This window comes from Anoplolepis gracilipes, chromosome 15 (genome assembly GCF_047496725.1).
Source record: "Anoplolepis gracilipes chromosome 15, ASM4749672v1, whole genome shotgun sequence".
In the NCBI taxonomy this organism is placed as follows: Eukaryota; Metazoa; Arthropoda; class Insecta; order Hymenoptera; family Formicidae; genus Anoplolepis; species Anoplolepis gracilipes.
Window position 1 is genome coordinate 1,286,974 of NC_132984.1, and position 15,897 is coordinate 1,302,870.

The 15,897-nt window shown below is 33.6% G+C and overlaps 1 long non-coding RNA gene across 1 annotated transcript in view; it reads left to right on the plus strand.

The window, feature by feature from the left end:
• LOC140674077 (uncharacterized) overlaps positions 1–15,897 on the plus strand; it is an 88,741-nt gene extending 72,844 nt beyond the window's left edge. The window contains exon 4 of the long non-coding RNA XR_012048157.1: positions 15,817–15,897. This is a non-coding gene — a long non-coding RNA (uncharacterized lncRNA). The remainder of the gene's footprint in view (positions 1–15,816) is intronic.

The following is a 15,897-nucleotide window of genomic DNA, read 5'->3' on the forward strand; positions in this document are numbered from 1 at the left end:
ATCGAGATTGATCGAGAGTTTTCTATTTTATCCGGCGTTTTGCAGATAGTCGTGCAAAGTGCTTCTTCGACGGAGCGATGATTAAATCTCGAAACGCTTCCCAATCGTTTACATAACGATCGGCGCCGCTCAATGCCGATGCGACGATATCGTTGCACAAACCGATTTGTCTTGGCGCGCGCGAAAGATCGACATCGAGTAGACGACGATGGCGACGACGACAATGGTGTAAACATGCATTACGTGTACGGCTTACGACCTTGCGCACCTGGATTTATCGCACCAGGTAAAACCTCGCTTCTCCGGCCTTTTTATTCAGCGGAAGAGACCTTGGGAGATTATCAAGGATCTTTGTTGCCGATCGATGAATCGTTTTCGTCATTCTCGATATTGATATATCCCCGTTGAACGACGTCGGATCACTATTAAATTGACAGCAATTTTTAAACATTATTCCGTATCCTTGTTTAGATTAGATTAAAGGCAGACTTTTTTATTATTTCATTATCACAGATAAATTCTTTTTTCTTTTAGCTTTCAATTTTTTTTCGCAAATAGAAGTTTTACGAAATATCTCACGTACATACATACGTGAATTTTTATGAAAAAAATAGAATATGTAGTAGAACGAAATTTTTTTTGTACATTTCGAAAATTGAAAAATTATTGATGATAATGTTTATACAATATGCATTATTTATATTTTAAATATAATTTTTAAATACTACTTTTAAATATTTTTTAATATATTTTTAAACATATCATTTTATATTTAAAATCTTTTACATCTAAAAATCTAAAACAATAATACGTCAAAATTTTGTGATGTATGTTAGAACTAATTAATATGTTAATTTCGTATTCCAAACGAATGCAATATAATAAAGAGGAGTCTCAATCGGGGAATGATTTCGGGTTTCTGATGCAATTTACGTGTGGATTTTGAAGGTTGGGCAGGTAACGGGCCGTTATGGCGTCGGCGTCTCTTCTCCGACGAGTCCCGGATCCGCTGGCCCGTGAACATAGTGGCATACAGGTATACGCTTATTATGTAACGTTAACTGTAAATATTTACCGGAGGGGCTCCCCATTCGAGTGCGGCGCGGTGCGATTGTGCGCGTCGGCACGGAAAGTAGACCGAAAGAAGTCAAGGTGAGTTGCTGTGAAGAGAAGGAAGTCGCGGAGGGTAGGGTCGTGGAAGGGTGGTGTGAGAGAAGATCCGGTGTTTAAAAATACCAAAGTGGAGCACCCCGCCAACTCCTGGAATCGAGAGAGAGAGAGAGAGAGAGAGAGAGAGACTCTGTAAAGATTTACAAATTTATATAAAATTTAAGACTCAACGATCTAAATGACAGCGTTTAATTTGATGACATTAGAAAATGATTTTGTTATAATTGCGCGCAAATTTTTTTAAAGAGAATTATTTATATAAATTATATAAATTTTTACTTGTAGTAAAAATAAAATATTTATTAATATATAACTACATGAATTAGAGCTACGAGATATTTTTGCGGCGTAATAATTGAAAACGCTCAAGAGAGTAATTACAGCTACTTTTCATTGATATCGCTAAAGCGAGAGAGCTGGTAATATTATATGTAGTTGGATTGACTAATCAGAACAGTGTCAAGTTGTATTTGTCATTACAAATTTTAAGTAGGTAATCAATTGAAATATTATTTCTCATTCTATTAAAATTACCATTTTAATTAATAAATTTATTTATTGCGCGTTTTAAATAAGTATCTTTTAACATAAGCACTAATATATTCAATATTTTTCATTTGGCGTTTTCAAACAAAACGAACTCTGGCCATTTCAAATGAATAGGTTATTGAAAAAAAATTATTTATAAATAACGTTTGATTTAAATAAAAAAATGTTGACTAGTACAAATACGTAAAAGATATTCATTTGAAATGATATTTAGTTCATTGTCGCTGAATTAAATTCTAAGTTTATTTGATCGATGACCTTGTTGGAGCGACGGGGGATATATAATCGCGGTTAAATTGTTTAAATAGTAATTAACGCAACACGCAGATTACGCGTGAATGGCCAGAGTTCGCCACGCAATGCGGCCTTTCGCGGCGACGACGGTGGGCATTACCCGCCTTCGCAATCTGGGCCAATGGGTCAGCACACGAGCGAGTTTCCCGTGTACCCTCGTCCGCGTTTTACGTGCGATTGCCATTTTTCCGGCACTCCTTATCGCCGCTTTTGTGTGCGCGAGAAGGCCTACACGCGTGTCGATAACACAATTCATCCGAAAACCAGTCAATTCGCAAGCGAACTATGCATATAATCTATGAAATTTTATAAAATTAATAATAAAATATAAGAAACACTTGTACACACATTTTTTTCATAAATTTTTAATATTTTTTATTGCTACTTTCTCTTTTTAACGGGATCAGATAACGTCGTGTGCTATAAAAAGTTTGTTTAATCAAATTTAATAACAAATATAAATATGATAATAAATAATGAAATTTAATAATTCATAATAAATAATTAATAATAAAAGATAGATTAATTAGGGAAAGAACATACATGAGAATACACACGCGGAATTTCCACTAGGCAAGATCGAGAGGTGAACATACAAAGTGTACAAATTTATTTATGTACAATTTAATTTACGTTAATACGACGACACATAAATCGCAATATAACGGGATCTTGCGCGCGACCTTGCAATTAAGATCTATCTGCATATACATATACATGTATCGCGACTCTTTGAAACCGTCTCTTTTACATAAAAGCGGTGAATGCCTGCTAACGTAATATATACTTCCTTACGTTTGCATATTATTTATATTCCGTATAATGGCCAGCGCACGCGCGACCGACCCACCGACCATACCGTTGCATTCAGAAATATATATATATATATTTTTTTTTTTTTTTTTTTTTTTTTGTACAACGGCATTTTATATATATATATATATATATATATATATATATATATATATATATATATATATATATATATATATTGTATATTTTGTTGTCTTTGTTATTTGAATTTGTCAATTGTCCCAATCTCCAAGTCTTAATCTAGACGATCGTGTTTTGAAATATATCTTGCAGAAATCTTGCTCGAGACTCTCCAAAGTTTCATGTAAAATAAACGATCGCCTCGAGGATAATGCATTGAAACGCCATGTTTACGGAAATGCATGTACGACGCAAAATGCAAGGTTATTTAATATTCAATGCCGCGCGCGTTGAAAGTCCTTAGACATTATCCTTGAATGTTCTTTGCCTCTCGCGAGATTCTAGATTTCTCAAATTCCTGTACTTGTCATCGCTTCATATCGAGTTGTCAGCTTTATTCGATTAATTGTTAAACGCTTTCAAATTTTTTACTTTTCTCTCGATATTTCGTTGTAATATATCTTTACAACCTTTTCAGATTCTTTCTCTTTTTTTCTGTCTATATTTTTTTCATTCTGAATTGAAATTATAATAATTTTTTCAGGGTTGGGTAGGTTAATTTTTTTTTAACTACGTTAAGTTTAAAGTTAATCGTCTATAAATTAACTGAATTTATGTTAAAAGTTAAAATAGAAATTAACTTTGTTGAAAGTTAAGTTAAAAAATTAAATTAACTTACTAAAGTTACAAGTTAATTATGCACATAAACACATTCTCTAACAGCCAATCGATACATCCGACAAATATAAAATATTAGCTTTAACGTATATTTTTTTTTTACACGACTAACCACTTTTATATTAAAATTATTTTAACTAAAGTAAATAAAAAACCTATTAAAAAGTTAAGAAACTAATACATTTAAAATTAACAAAGTTTAGTTAAGAATTGTTAACTTTTTAATTGCTTAACTAGTTACTACTCAACTCTGAATATTTCTCGACTTGGGTAAAGTAATCAAAGTCATCGCGAGTCACACAGCGATGATTTCAGTTCACGTTGTCGGCCACGGACGATGACGGTCGCATTTTGCGAATTGCGGCAAGTATTTGCGGTGCACTGGCTATTGACACTGATGCCCCATGGGAAACCGCCTCTTGCCCCCCCTCCCCCCTCCCCCCCTCGTTTCCCCCGCTTGGATTGCTCAATACTCTTGTGTATTCCGTTAGCCAGTTGCCTCATCATATTGTCATCAACTCGCTTCATCGATGATAACCGCAAAGGAAGTCGATTGTCCATTTTTTTCTTATAATTAATTGCCAAATTTGGCGCGCTACGTTATCGCGTTTTGTTGCGCAACATTACGCGAATAATGAGGCAATAATAGCGATTATATATATATATATATATACACATAATACAATAATTAATACTAATGTCACACCTCTTTACCATGCTATTTGCGTCACGCATCACTGATCTAACACGAATCATTTTACTACATTTTGATACATGCTTATTATTAATCGAGTACTAAAAGTACGATTAATTTTATTATTAATTTCTTTGTTTAATTTTGTAACTTTTTCGATTTATCGATTATGCATTAAAAATTAGTGACGATTTAATATAAACGTTTGTATACAATCGTCTTTGACGATGAGATGCGCTTAAAATCCTACGAACCGGTTTCGGCTCGTTGCAGACATTCGAGTTGCAGCGTGTTTCTCTCTCTCTCTCTCTCTCTCGCTCGCTCGAGTTACATTTATTTAACTTGAATCGGTGTTACAATATCGCGTGCGACGGAACGTGGAGATATCGCGCTGCGATTTATTGAAATTGCGACGGTTTATTCTATACGCGTTAAATTTGCAAGCCATGAGACTGTTGCGAGTTTGTTGTGTAACACGCAACGACCGCGGAATAACACGCCAATAGCGTTAAACAAACGCTTGAATAACGCGGTGGCTGAGATGCAACGCTAATGACGCAACCCGCGTAATGTTAGATTATACGATTATTATTTTAGTACATATATCGTCATCAGAAATATATATAGGGTAAACTAGGGTATGATGACCATACGGAAAAGATGGCGAGAGGTTGTAATTTTTTTCAATAATCGCTACATGTTGCGCTTTTTTTAGTCATTATGAAAAATAATCGATATTTACAGTAGTTTATGTGCATACATTATTCGAAATAACGATATTGTAAATGTTATATCATATTTTTACTTTTGACCTACCTGCAAAGTTTTTCATTTGTCCACTAAAAATTGTTATAACGTCGAATAAATTACAGTTAAGCTATTGTAATGGACGTTAGACATATTATAAAGATACGTAAATTGTTATATGACCTATAATTTTTATTTTTGTTTTCACTATTTTTTTATAAATATTATGGCCATCTTTCCGTCACTACGGTCATCTTTTCCTTAAAAGTTGGATAAGATTGCCAATGTTTAGGTTGTACTATTTCGATAATATAAAATTTCTATGAAATATTTTCCTTTTAATTTCGATAATATTACGTAATTGAAGCTTCAGTGAAGATAACATGTCAAACGCTATTAAAAAATAACAAAAATAAAAGTGTGTTTTTTGCATTTTAAAAAACTATGGCCATCTTACCCGAGTTTACCTAATATATATTATCTTGTCGATTAAAAAAGAGGAAAGAAACGAGTTATTTTTGCTGCTATTAGATACACGCGCATCCTTGTTCCAGTTTTGTCGTCTTTTTTCTTTTTCTATCGGATAATCGCCAATTATGCAACGCTTTCCCGCCTTCCCGCGCAAACAAACACCGTGTCATTGAAGACTCTTGCCTCTTAACCGTGACTCGTCTCTATCGTAATTAATTCTTCACTGCGATCTTAGCTCCTTCGTAACCTGTGATTACACAGATGATTACGCAACTTTGAAAATGGCGTCTATTTTAACGCGTAATTCTTGATTCATTCTTGGTTCTTTAGATCGTCGAGTGTTCGAATTTCCACGTCCCTGACCTTTTCGAGTTTTTTTTTTTTTTTTCTTTTTCAGAACATTGAATTTTTGAGATTTATAATCCCGTTGAATTTCGGGACTCTCTTTGTGGTCTCCTCGAAGTTTTTTTTTTTCTTTTTATTTTTTTTTTCAACTGGATAAAGCAACTGTGACGCAATCATCGCGAATATATCTGCATGAGGGTGTCGCGTGTCGACGTTTTTAACCCATTATCGTTATTGCTCTGCCCCGGATACGCTCGATGGCGTTCCACATCTCGCACCGCGCGTCGCGTTATTGCCGATGTAGAGCAAAGGTGAGACCCCTTTTAGAGAACACGCTCGTCGTTCGGAATCACGAGACGAGAATCGTTCATCCCGGGATCTTGCAGTTACCGTTAAACTATACGCATAGTCTTTAGACGTACTCGACTCTCTTGGTATTTTCCGGAAACTTTTTATTTTATTCGTGTAGGAGTTACAAATTTATGTATCTTAAATTTCTTGAATAATATTCTCGTTTATTTCTTAGATTTTCGATACTTGAGTTATTTAAATCCCTATAGTTGTGAGAGAAATTCTGGATTCACGTGTTATAGATAAGCTCGAAAATCCAAGTGATGAGTCGACTAGAAGGAAGAGATCACCTGATTTGGAGAGAGAGTTAAAAAATCAATTTTTTTGTTACATTTTCTTAAATAAAAACTATTCAAAAATATTTGCTGAAAATTTGATTCGTTGAAAATTTTCTTACATTGATATGGGCAATCTATTATATAGTTCAAAAGTAAGACTACATGTCTACATTTGAATTTTTGAAAAATAATATATCTTTCGACAAATTTAATTAGAAAACAAAAATGGTACAAAAATGAATTTTTTAATACTGGCATAATTATTGGGTTTTTTTTTTTTTTGTAATCAGATGACATGTTTTGGCCTTGCAGTTTAACAGCGATTTAACAAGGTCAATGTAGAACGTCTGTTGCCCAGATATCTCAACTATGTCACATTGATTTTATGTATAAAAATTCATGAACACTGTAAAGTATGAATAAAATATATGTACAAACCTGAAATTGATAACAGTACGCCATCGTTTTATTTAAAATTCATAAAGATTGTTGTTTTTTTTTATCGCTTCCAAACCAGGTGCTCGCCTTAAGATCGCTTCGATGGTCTGGAATTGTCCGATAAAGTCCGGATCCGTAATTCGGTTTACCCTTATTCCGCGGCTGCACACGTAACGGGGAATAGTTACCGTTAGCGCACGCGAGAGAGTTTGGCTTGTTCCGATTCATTACCAATCTCTTTACCGATATCGATAGCCGATCCGCGTCTGTCCCGGACTCGCGTAAATTCTCCTCTCGCGATTATGGACATGGCGCATATTTTTCGATTTGCGGATAATGGAGAATGAATTGAGTAGATCGTGATTTATTTGCTTCGCCCAACTTGATGCAACTTTGTAAACGAGATAACGGATCTCTATCGATATTTTTTTTTTTTTTTTTCCCCTCAATTCCGAGATTTACGTTTACCGTCTCTGATGATTTTTAAACGTTTACCTTTTTTTCTGTAATTTTCATAGAAACGTCATAGCTGTACTTACGAAACTATTTCAAACTGTAATATGTATATATTTAGTTGCAGATCGTAGTTAAAGTTCGAGTCGCGTATTAGCCTGTATCGTTGATTTTATTTCGACAAGTCGAAGGAATCATTACCGATCACAGAAAAGATATTAATTTTGCGGGAATTACAAATTAAGAATTGCGAAGGCAGTGCTAATTGCGCATTAGCTGTATGCAATCCATTGGCCTATATGCGTAATAACATGACGGCCGTCTCGTGTATTATGAAATATGACGTAACGAATAGTCAAGAGATTGCCGAACCACACCGTTAGGCCTGAAAGAAAGCAAGTTAACGGAATTAGAGAGAAAGAGAGAGAAGCCTATGTCCTTCAGCATCTCTCTCTTTTTTCTTCTCCATTTCGTTACTCGTTAGCGTATGTCTCGCTATCGTACGATCTCGAGAATAAAGAGTCGAAAATTAATCCTTCTCGAAGAGACAAATTCTGTGATTTCACATTCGAGCCTAGTCGCAAATAATTGTTGGAGAATATTATTTATTATTATATTACAATGATGCTTTTTTTTTTTATAAAAATATGCTTTTATAAAATGAATTATTGGATTATTTTCGAATTAAGAGAGAAGTGATATTACGAAATAATTGAGATGATGATAACGTCAGCTTAATCGAGCGCGCATAGCATATGTCGCAAGCAAGTTGAAAAATGTCATAAATTCAACGGTAATAATTATCGATGATGATTAAGATTAACGAAGACACTAAATTATGTAATTGTCGTGTCGCCTATCGCCTCAATTAATACTTTATTACGAAATGTTTTACTATTTGCATCGCACGGACGCCTGGCCATCTATGTCTAGGCCTTCTCCGATCTTTGCAGTTTACTCGAAGGCACTTGTTGTTTTCGACGTGTTGATTACGCATCGTCATGCAGAGAAAAGATGCAAAGAACATTTTGTTTGTCATTGAAATTTGATAAAATTAAAAAAATTTGAAATATTAATTAATAAAAAAAAATAAATGTCTTTTTAACATATTAAAATTGTTGTATATAAAAATTATCGAAATTTATCTTGGAAAAATTACATATTTGACTAAAATAATGTATTCTTTTTAATTTATATATATTTTATATTTCAATACATGTATAATATTTTATTTCCTTGCGCATCGGTTATCTGAAAAACTCGGCTCTTTTACAAGGCCACGTGCATTCGGGATTTAAAAATGTCTTCGTTCCCCAGCAAGTGCAGACGAAGGAACCCTTTCGGGCGCGTCACCTTCGTACATGACCCATGGCGCATGTGAATCGTATTTGGTGCATGCAAGTCGCGGCAAAAAGCCGGGTGGCAAAGAAAAAAAAAAAAAAAGGGCGGCCGCGGTGTAAAAATAATGTTTCGCGAACGCGTCATTAACCGGCAAGACGAGAATAAGACGCGAACACGTGAAGGAGAAAGAAGGAGAAAGAGAGAAGGATGGACGAACGGAAGGACGGATAAATCACGGTCGCTTTGCCCCGCTAAAGTCACTTCTGTCACGCGTATACTCTAGCCAGACAAAAATCGTAAAAGAATTCAGGGACCAACGCCCACGGCATTTCAGCTGCATCCTAAAAGCTCGTCGTTGTCGTCGTCGTCGTCGTCGTCTTTCCACCGGTTAGCGCCTTTGTCTGTTGCAGCTGCATCCTTCGCCTGGTCACCGACATCCGAGAGACTTTACCTCGAGACTCTGGACGTGCCGAGAAAAATACCGCTCGTCGAGAGAGACTTTAATAATAATAATAATAATAATGATGATACGCTTTAACTCGCTTCGCTACGCAGATTAAGCCCGACGGAATTGTATTATCGGTGTAATAAATGCAGAGTGCACGACATGTATATATAATGATAATGATATATAATTTTAACCGATACGTAATTGATAGAAAGTAGGGATTAAGTACAAAGCGAAGATTATACGCGAATTAAATAATCACATGGAAGCGATAAAGAAGAGCTCCTTACACAAAGCGTATGACATATTTTGCGATATATCTTAATCTGTATGATTAAAACAATTAATTTATTAGCTGGATATTTGCGTCGACAAATGTTGCGTCAGATTTTCCTTTGAAAATAACTACCTACGTCGAGAGTAAAAATAATAAACAATTTTTGCTGTGAAAAACAGGAAAATAATGACAAGAACCATGTTAATTAATTAATTAATCGATTTGACTTATCGTTTATTCGCAAAATGTAATTATGTTTATATTTTGTGATTGTATAAAATTGCATAAACATGAAATATTTTGAAATGTGGAAAATCCGATTGAATATTTGATTTTTTGCGATAGTTGTCAAACGCGGCTTCGACACCAGAGAAAGAGAGAGATAGAGAATAATATTACGTACGCGACGCATTGCATAAACAAACCGGGAAATTGCACGACTTGCGTAAGGATCTTGTGCAAAATGGCGTCTTTATTACAAGGTCTCGCCGCGATTATGCTTATCCACTTGGCTTACATCACGCTAAGCAGGCGTACTTTGTATGCACATAGCGGTATATGTATATCTCGAAGAACCGATTAACGAATTATTGTGACACTTGTTCCGGGAAATGCGCGAAACAGCGATAACTTGCCTTTCGAAGTCCGCGTAATTTTTCGTAAACAGCAGTTTAACGATAATTAATAACTGACACCAAAAGATATATCAATAACCGAGTATTTATTACGACTTATCGTGTACATTAGTATTGACATTTGCAAGAATAATATAATCTCGTAATTAACGAGTAAGAAGAAAATATATTTATAGACAGTGTGAAATCGAATTTGCACGAGTTTCCGAGGTATTTTTAAATAAATAAAGGGCGAATAAAGTAATCAGTTTTATGCGGCCACCATTAATTTACGCGAACGGTTTCTATAATTCTATCATTTAACAATCATTTAACCATCGGATTATATTTTTAGCTCTTATTCTTAATAAAGCGAGAAATATCGCTATAATGTTGAATAACTTATCGGGATATTATGTCGAATATCTTTATTTCTATTCCCTCCATTATCGGTGCAGCTAGATCTTAAAGGTGCGCACAGTAAGCAATGGTGTAATGCAAAGAGATCTTATATCTTGCCATTCCATATATAATATATTACAGAGTGAAAGCCAACAACCTTGATTTAATAATAAAGGTTGCACAGTATTCTCTTCACCATGGGGGCGCTCTAATAAAAATGGACACATTTTCCGCAACAGAAAAACGAAAGGATAGTCTGATATTTTTTTTTCCTACAACTCGTACTAGAAATCTTGCGAGATAACCGTATCGAGACGCACGGCAAACAAACGTGCGCTTCAATAGTCTCGTAGTCATTGATCGAAGAAGCCGAAATGACTCTTCAAACAACGTCTATTGTGAAATGTTTTGAAACGCGTTCGAACCGCGTACTCACGTCCCTCTCTCGCCTATGCTAATTCATTTACTGCAACTGGGTCAGCTGCATGTGCATTAGCGTCCCAAGAAGTGTGTTTGCATTTAAATAACAAATCGGTCCTCCTTTTCGAGAAACTTAAGTACAAATCTTTAAGCTTATCTATGGATCTTTATCACTATTGTCTTTTATATATATTTTTCGATATCTAAAGAGAAATAATATTTAAATTAAAATTTGCGCATGAATTTTCATTTGTTTTATATATTCTTTAATATTTATTATACATTTACAATACATTTTTACAATTTTTACAATATATGTATATTATATATTAAGAAATTAGTATTTGGAAAAAAAAATATAAAGAAAAATATTTATACATGAGATATAAAAATAGTATATAATTCCGCATGTCAATTAAATTCTCATAATATTTGAAGTATTGAATTGATTAGCGAATTAGATTTTATTTAAACGTAACACAAATTTAAATAATTATTTTTAATAATTTACATTTGAAATATATTGCTCAGAATTATTGCTTTATTCATTTCTATCGTACAAGTAAGGTTTTTGAATATAATGTTAAAAATTCTGAACCTTGTTAAATGCGCATTAATTAATTAATAGTGCGTAAGATTCTATGACAATGATTTTTTTTTTATCGCCGACGTTTATCGTTGGCCAGTCAAGCCCCTCAAATTTCAAGTAATTGTTATTCGATGATTATTATTCAATGAGATTGCAAACTCATATCCATATCAATGCGCATTGACTCATTTACATTCTCATTGTCGCTTGCGCGATTGTAATATGGTACCACGTAACGTTTGTAACGTGCGTAAGTAGCACGTAGTAGATAAGGTATCCTTCCCCCCCTTCATGCTGGATAACTTTTCACGCTAATGCAACGTGCTCATACGTACATACAGTTTGCCATTTAATATTTAAAAAAAAATATTATTCGTTTTTAACATAAACGCATTTCTCTTTATTAGTTGGATGACATTTTGTAAGAAAAGGAGTAACGTCTCCTCAATCTTTCACATGCATATATCTCGATATTGATTTGCAAGAAATATTATTCATTTTATTCAGATAATTTTTTTAGATTGTATAAACTAAATCGATTTATCGTACTGTTTCTACGACAGTATCATATTCGATTTTCTTTTTCCTTTTTTTTTTTTTAAACATACATAACAAATTAACTTTGTTTTTCCATTTAGTTTGCCGAGAATATTAAATTAGAACAACGATCGAGTAGCTGCTGATAAGAAATAAAAGGTTAGTGTTATTTTTGCAATAACTTTTTGCATAATGTAATTTTAATTCTCCGTAAATAGATAATGTGCATACATAATAAGCTGGTTTACGTCACGCTGTTCACGACTAAGGTCAGTAAAAATCAAACACTTAGGAATATGCAGTTGTCTAGGAGCTCGCATTAACTAATAAATTCTATTGTTAACTTTCGATTGTCTCGATAATCTCGCGCGAATTTGAATCAAATTGATTCAATCGTTTCTATTTATCGAGAAACGGATCTCTCGCGGACTATATAAGTGAATTATCTTCGCGCATGCAAATTGATTGAGCAACATTCCATTTTCATTGACGTACGTTTGTTGACGATATCGACCATTATCTGCGTGGAATATATGTTACAGTGACATAAAATTTGACAAAAGAAATATTGTGATATGCAAAGTTCTCTTTTACTTTTATTTTCCTTCATCTTACAACTCGTTAGTCTAATCTAATATATGATTTTTTCGTGTGGATTAATTTGATTACAATTTCTATAATAAAAATGCGTTTTTTTACAACAAGTTCTATTTCTTATTATAATTTTTCATATATTTAAAATTTAACTTTAAAGTATTTTATTTTATAATATATATTTCAAAGATATTAAAATTTATGCGAAAGCAACTAATATAAATTAATGAAATATGAGCAAAAGAAAATCAAAGAAATGTAAATTGTAAAAGAATAATAAATACAAATTGATTATAGTGATTAATATTAAAATATTATATTTATATAATAATTGGAGGTAATCAATTGAAAATAACATTTTAATTGATTGCTTAATGTCTTTGATTACACAACAATAATTATACGTTTGAAACATCTTTTAATATTAGTGAAAGAAATTATTTGAATATTTTTTCAATAAAATTTCCCAACTGTCATAAGGTAGTTAATACTTTACACTAACAAAATACATATTCGTGTGTGCATAATTCATAATAGGTGAGATACAGTTTAAATATTCTTATTTTCAAGTCTTACTTTGCTATACTTTCTTTTGCAACAAAGAACGTGCGTGATTATTTGTGCACGGTCGAACTTGTCAGTCACACTTGCGAAATGGATATGAACGTGTGCCATTCATCGGACATAGCACATATTACGAGGCGACATTGCATATTCTCTCGTCGTTGTGTAACGCTCACGTGCTCACGTGTGAGGAGCACAGTGTGCACGTTCACTCGGAATTTTTACGTCATTAAGTAGAGCTCGTTAAAAACTTTTTTTTTCCAAAGCCACGCATTAAAAAAGTCGTTTGTTTGATAATTAAAATGTTTTTTGTCCAACAAATAATATCGTCACGCGTGATACGATTGCGATTCGGTTTTTTCCACGACTCTTAAAGCTGCATAAATCGACGATGAAAGATACACCTAATATATACGATTCAATAAGATAGCAAAGTGTTATTATTAACGCGAAGTTGTATAACGATCACGTTTTTTTGCCTTAAGATACACGCGCGAGGATTCAATCGCGATGGAGTATCGAATCTTTCATTATTTGAAAGAAAATCAATTTATACAACCGATACTTCCCATATCATATTTGTCGTTTGGCTTTTTATTTCGTTCCTCGTCAGTTTTTATAGTTATTTATTTATTTATTTTTTTTTTTTTATTTTTATGCGGATTTATTACGAAAGGAGCGGATCTTTCCGTTGATATAACCGGAGCTGGCCTTTTTTTAAAAAAATAAATAACGACAATCGCAACTAATTGCCGCCTCGCTTGCGACGTATCACTCGCTTGATCGGGCGTCTCGAGCGGATGACGCAAGCGGCATCGATTACAGATATCTTTTGAAAGCGACACGTTGCCCGTTTTGTCGCATCCCTTCGATCGACGAGCACCTATACCTACCCCGCTCTACGGTTAAATCTACTCCACTGCGACTTTATTTCGCAAGTTTCTCACTCTAAACTGAACTTTGAAAGACAATAGTTGTGCATCTATTACTATATTGTTGTCAGTTGAAATTTATGTTCTCGAACAATGCAAAATTTAATTAATAGCTAAAGTTTGTCGAAACTTATATTGTAGAAACGTATATAGATATTAGAATAGCGATTTCTTTGGCAATTAAAATTTTATCGACACTGTATAGAATTTTTCCGTTGTTCTACAACTTTATTATATGTATAAAGAAAAAAAACTAAACATTACATTAATATAAAATATAAAAATGATTAGAGAACAACAATTGTAATAATAAAAAAATTGTAAGAAGCTATTAAGAAATAATATTTTTAAATTGACAGAGTTGAAGATTACTTTTTAATTTCATTGAAAAATAAAAATTATCATTTTTAGAGAATATTTCAATGTTGTCGCTTTATTCTAGAGTTTTCCGCGTTGCAGGAATTAATATCGACGTGAATCACGTAAGTTGCGGCAACATCGACGACCGCCTGTCTCATTGCGGGTGCATGCACGCGTGCGGAAGTGCACGGCGGGATCGCAGACGTGTGACACGTGCGAGAGTAGAATACATGATCCCGCATGCTTCGCACGAGGAACTGCTAGATCAAGCACGAGTAATCACGTGTTTAATTCGTGTCGAAAACTGTTGGCGCATACGCAAAATGCAAACGCGACGATACTTTGGAAAAAATATTCCAACTCTTATTTATTTTTTATTTTATCTCATTTTATTTACTTCTATTTATTTTTATTATTTATTATTTATTATTTATTATTTATTTTTAATTTCTTCTGTCTCTTTTAAAAACTGCTGATATATTCGATCAATTTTAAAATTTGCATCGCACTATCGTAATCATCATTATCGCGGAAAAATTTGTAATATTAAAGGAAGTGCTGATTTTATACAATAATATTTAATTATTAAATCGTGTTACTTGAATTAATGATGTTATCATGCGTACGGATCTGATTTATAAAAGACATTAGTCGCATTTCATCGTGACTTGATGCTTTTTTTGGATCGACGTGATCAGTTTTCCTCTTCTTATATAGCGGATTTACCGCTGTATCAGACTATTCTCGATATCCGTCCCTTTGTGTTCACCGTGACTCACGAGACCCGTTCGCGTTCGCCTATGGTCTACATACCCGACCTAGTCCCGTTCTTTATTTTTTCTTTTTTTTTTTCCCCCCCCCCTCTCGAACTCTGTTTCGCAACGCAGCCAAGTCCATTCCATTTTCTGGTTCAATTCACCCGCGCGAATTACATTTCCAACTGCTATTGCTGAAATCTTTCTGTCTTTCGTAAGAATATGATGTACGTCGTATATATATATATATATATATATATATATATATATATATATTCACTGACGTGCGTTTTCAATTAATAAGTTGAATATAAGTTTAACGTAGACTCTATCATCTATCTGAGATATCAATTGAAAATAAAACGATGAGATTTATAAAGTGTGAAATATATTAACTTTTTACACGTTGTTTTTTCCATATATTGCTAAAACACACCAAACAGGTTTATTTAATATATGTTAGAGTCTTTACTTTATAATATCGAGGAGAAAAAATATACAATAAAGTCTCTGTTAGATTATCCAAGATTAATTGTTTTTCTTTTTGATTTAATTAGATTAATTAATTTTTCCCACTTTCAGACAAGTGAACCTTGGACTTTCGATAAGTTTGAAGTGGTAGCCGATAGGTAAGTTGCGACATTATTATGCTACACACGCGTG